Consider the following 5,712-nt stretch of genomic DNA (forward strand, 5'->3'; position numbering starts at 1 on the left):
GAAAACCAGTGGATCACAAAAGAATATCGTGGAATGGTTGGTTCACTGATGTATTTAACTGCCAGTCGGCCAGATATAATGTTTGCAACATGTTTATGTGCCAGATTTCAGGCTAACCCAAAAGAATCACATTTGCATGCTGTTAAGCGCATTTTTACGTACCTGAAAGGGTGTCCTAGCCTTGGTCTTTGGTATCCCAAAGGCTCAGGGTTAGATCTGATGGGTTATTCAGATTTATATCATGCAGGTTGTAAGATTGATAGAGAGTCTACAACTGGAGGTTGTCACTTCCTAGGGGGAAAACTGGTGAGTTGGACCAGCAAAAAGCAGACTTCGGTCTCAATGTCAACTGCTGAGGCAGAGTACATTTCTGCGGCTAGTTGTTGTGCCCAGATTCTTTGGATCAAAAACCAGTTGCTCGACTATGATATGAAATATACCAGAACCCCAATCTTTTGTGACAACACCAGTGCAATTGCAATATCTCACAACCCGGTGATGCACTCCAAGACAAAACATATTGACATCAGGTATCATTTCTGTAACACCCCGACTAAGGCGGAAACACGAAGTGCCACAGAACGACATGGTACAAAAGATTTAAAGATAAAACATTAACATTGAGTTTCAAATGCCATTCGAATTCAAAAGATAATAAGTTCAAGTTGACATTTTAAATCCATTACATAACCATAATCCATAAATAAAAGACAAATTGTTTGCATTACAAGTCCATCGAACAACAAACAAGTACATCGTCCATGAGGCGGTCCTTAAAGCTATTTACTGCTCTAAACCTGAAAAGCATGAAGAAAAAGTGTCAACTACGAGAGTTGAGTGAGTTCATAGGTTTGTAACTAACAACAATTCATACTTCAATTATAACCAAGATATTAAGTCACAAAGAAAATACTTTCAAGTGTTCTTACGAATATTCATTTCCAAAATCGTATGTTCAAATCTTAATATCCAATCATATTAACTTCAATTTCTTTTAGCCACGAGGGCAAAGCTTAAATATTCTTTTTGATGAGTAAATACTTGAGCCACTACTACTACCATTTTCAAGTCCAAACATTATATTACTTCTTTTCTTTGCACAAGCTGTCAATCAAGTGCCTTCCACAGTTACGCTCTGGGTGGGTGGACGATTCCTAGTTGCGCAACTATCTAACTACAGGCCTCCCTTTTTCGGAGTAAATAGTAGTGTACCGAAAGAAAACGGGTTGACAGAACTCAAGCTCATCATATAACATTTTGCAATTTGAACTTACAATATAATTCCATATCACAAACTTTCTTTCAAGAAACACTTCATATATAAAAAGTAACTTTATTTATCATGCTTTTCACCCTGAAAGTAAAACACATAAAAGAGTTTGAAAGGGGGCTATGACTCACTTGATTGAAGAGTTTAGGGGTTGATCAAATTAGATTTCTTTGGCCTAAGAGGTGTTGATTCCCAAGCAAGCCTAATCATAATATAATTTCACGACGTAAGTTCGCGTGGCATGATTTGGTGTGTTAGCTCATGAGATGATTACTAGTAGACTTGCCCATCTTTGGTTGTTGCTTAATTAAGAAATTTATGTAGATTATGATGTCCACATTATTTGGTTAAACGAAATTTGGTGTTAAGAGTAGTTTTCGCATTATACGTTCTTGTGCGTCTATTGGAATTTCGGTAGTTTGGCTTTGATACATATGATTTCCTTTGTACACTTTGCTTAATAATATTATTTGACATTAGTACTGTCATAATGTTGATATTAAAGTATACTTTCTGATTTATAATCATTTCTTTGATTTAATATTATTTATTCATTTTATACATTTATTAATTAAATAATTCCTTATAATTATCTTTAAGCTTTTAAATTTTCTTTAAAATTCATGGATAATTATACTTTGATTATCTAATGACTTTTATGCTTTTAAATTTGTAATATTAGAATTTATACATTTATTTGAGCATTATTTTTATTTATTTAATAATAACGATTAATTAGTGATTTTAACTTAATTATTTATTTTTAAATCATATAAAACTTGGTTCTTTTCTTGTGATCATCTTTCTCCAGTATTTTTTAATTAAATTTATCATTGGTTATGTAAATTTGTCCAATTTCATGATTTATATAATTTATTTATTGATTTATTTTACTTTAAATTACATTTAAATCCATTAAATCATAAAAATACTTGGAAATCATCACAAGAGTTTTTGTCCACAAATTCCAGGCCTTTTTGGCAACTCATATCAATGAAAATCAATATCAATTCAACCTCTCTTGTGTCTTCCTTAAATTGAGGACTTTATAATTATAATTCGTTTGCCAAAATAGTGACTTTAGCCTCATTTCTTATGCTATAAAGGTACTTCAAAATGGATTTTCATTCTTAACTCAAATATTACAGTAAGTTCATCATATTTTGGTGGTTCAAGTCGTGATAGTGGTGGTGGTGTGATATGTGTAATTTTGCGCTTTCGGTTAGTAATTATTTTACCCGAAAAAAGTGATTTTTGAGCTAAATCTTGCAATGTATCAAATGACTTGAGTTTTATACTTATGAAACTCATTATTTACAGTATTTTAACCATATTTTTATGTTCATAAGATTATGGTGCATGTGTGTGCTCAAAATGCATTTTTTTTCAAGCTTTCGGTTTGCGATTTCAAGCATATTTTAACATGTTTTGATCCAAGCTTTGTATCCTTGATATTTTATCAATTTTTCCAGAATATATTTATCAAGATTAACATATTTTTAACTTATGACAAGTCTCTAATCATCTCATAATCCAAACAACAATCCAACCTTCTTAAATCTAGCATGCATGTAACCATCGCATCATTTTAACAACAAATCTTTGCCATACTTTTATTTAACAACATAAAAATATTACTTTATGAAAAAGTCCAGAAAAACATACATAAAATTTATATAAAAACTTATTCATCCTTCCATGCAAAAGTCTCTTTACAAACGATCATCATATAACTACACTTTTTGATGCAAACTTTTATAGATCTAATCAAGCCAACATGAAATACATATTTTTATAAAAATTTCCAGAAAATATAACTTCAAAATATATATAAATATAATCATCTTTCAAAGGAAAAATCATTTTAAAATCTATATAATTTATATCTACACTTTTGGGTCTTTAAACTAGTTGAATCTTGGGATCTTTCTTCATGGATTCAACATGCATGAACATGGAATGAAAGATTCTATCAACTTTGCCCTCATCAAGTGTATTTTTAAAAGAAAACATAAAGAAAACATAATCTTTTGATGAAACCTCTTGAATATGAACATAAACAAAATAGATCTAGTAAGGAGATGAAGATATATACCCTTGAAGAATACTTTTTGATGGTGAAATGGTGCAGAATTTTCGTGACCTTCTAGCCCTAATATCACCATTTCTTTGCTTGAAAAACACCCTTAAACCTTAGCTTGGATTAACCCTTTAATAATCTAGCCTAAAACCCTTATTATTAATATGTTTGGATTGATTTTTGGTGGTGTTTCTCCTTGATTTATTGTTGGCCGAAAATTTGAGAGAAAGAGGAGGAAGAAAGAGTTTCTTGAGAGGATAAAAGTTTGTGTGTGAAGTGTGTGTAAGTTGGGAGTTACTAGGAGAAAAGTAAATGAAAATTTGAAATGAAATGTGAGTGTGAGAGAGAGATTGGGCCGGTTGGGATTAAGGGAAAAGGGAAGAGTTTTTCTCTTTTATTTTTTTTTATAAAATTGTACATGTATATGTATGTGTAAGTACCATGTACCTTGGGTGTTGTAAGCTAGTTATCTATTCATTGGTTGCTGAGACTTGGGGAAGGCATGAGGGCCGTAAATTTAAAGGAAATTTCATAATGAGTACTTGAATTTGTTAGTTGTATTATATGTATGTATATATTTATGTAATGTATATATAGGTTGTATGTATATAATGTGCATACATGAGTACATAATGTACTAGTATGTGGGCTTTTTAAGGTACAAAATTTGTTTCCATTATATATGTGAAACCGTTTATATATGTGTATATATATATATATATTTGTATTTTTAATTTGTTACTTACTCTTTTCATAACTTGTACTTATAATATGCATATGTATATATAGTTATTATTATTATTCAAGTACTTTTAGGTACATATTAGTTTATAAATATATTTTTGAGATAGTCATTTTATTTTCATGTTGTATTTATTTAGATTGGCTTGGTGATTAAGTTGTTGGATATTCGTAAGAATTTTTGATTGTTATCTCAACTTGTGCGATTCACTTTATTATTTATATAATTTGATTGATTAACAATAAAAATTTTGTTCAATGGTATTTTATTAAATTGAATTTGACACTAACAATAGCTTTAGATTACTAATTTAGGGGCATTATTTACTAGCTTCTAGTATAACTATGGCTTGCGGGATCATAGACAACATAACTAGCACATATATAATATTTAAAAAGTAGGGTTGTCACATCCTTACCCCCTTAGAAAAATTCCGTCTCGGAATTTGAATTTGATTAGGGAATAAGTGTTTATATTTCTTTCGCCTAAAGTCCTCTTGCTCTCACGTAAGCTTGGGTCCGTATTTCGAAACTCATCTAATCTTTACGATAGGGATCTTGCTCCACTTAAGCGCTTTTCATCGCGATAAAAGATCTCTTTTGGCTCCTTGCGAAAATGGGACTTATCTTCCACTCACAGTTACTCGTGTGGAACCACTTTCGAGTCATTCGCCGTGTATTTCTTCGAGCTTGACACGTGGAATGGGTCATTAACATCTCCTAGCTCTTGAGGTAATTTCAACTTATAGTCTACGGGGCCTATTCTAGCAATAATTTCGGAAGGTCCTATGTATCGGAGGCTTAACTTGCCGCTTTGCCTAACCTTACGGTCCCTTTCCACGGCGACACCTTTAATAACACTTCGTCGCCAACTTCAAATTCCATGGGCTTTCTTCTTTGTTCCGCATAACTCTTTTGCCAATCTTTTGTGGCTTTAATAATCGCCACCTTGTCCGTCGATTCTTGGACATATTCGACCATTGTCAATCTCCTTTCATTCATTTTAACCCAACACGTGGGTGATCTAAATAGGCTCCCATAGAACGCTTCCAATGGTGCACAGTGCATGCTAGAATGGTAGCTATCATTGTAATCTGCATACGGTAGGTGCTCCTCCCAAGATCTTCCCTCAAGGTTTAAAGTTCCTTCGTTATCTTTGTCAACCTTGTCTCCGTACCACTTAATGTTTCATTCTCAATATTCCTTTCTTCAAAGGCTTTTGCTTGATCTTCTAGAAATCAACCTCTTAGAGACATTTCCACTCGTACGCGACTAATTCTTGCTCATGACACTTTAGTGTTCACTTTTCTACTAAGTACATTGGCAACAACATTCACCTTTTCAAGATAATACTTAACTTCGCACTTTGTAATCATTTAGTGGCCCTATCCATCTCCTTTGCCTCATGTTAACCATCTCCCAACCGTCACGTGACGTGTTAAAACCATTTTGATAAAAAAGATGCATGTTTTATGGGGATTGTTGCAGGTAGTGGGCGAGTGGGAATACCAGCCGTCATAGCATTTAATGCTTGATAAGATGGTATTAATTATTTTTGAATTTCAATTTTTCTAAAATCTTTTAACACACGATTTCGAAAATTTGGGGATTAAAAATCTTT

The 5,712-nt window shown here is 32.4% G+C and overlaps 1 long non-coding RNA gene across 1 annotated transcript; it reads right to left on the minus strand.

Moving 5' to 3' along the window:
- Positions 1-597: 597 nt before the first annotated feature.
- On the minus strand, positions 598-3,667 carry LOC122594576. The gene is made up of 2 exons (XR_006323037.1): positions 3,366-3,667; positions 598-797 (listed from the first exon to the last, which is right to left on the minus strand). It is a non-coding gene; the product is annotated as an uncharacterized LOC122594576 (long non-coding RNA).
- Between the last annotated feature and the right edge of the window lie 2,045 nt (positions 3,668-5,712).

This window comes from Erigeron canadensis, chromosome 3 (genome assembly GCF_010389155.1).
Source record: "Erigeron canadensis isolate Cc75 chromosome 3, C_canadensis_v1, whole genome shotgun sequence".
Classification (NCBI taxonomy): Eukaryota; Viridiplantae; Streptophyta; class Magnoliopsida; order Asterales; family Asteraceae; genus Erigeron; species Erigeron canadensis.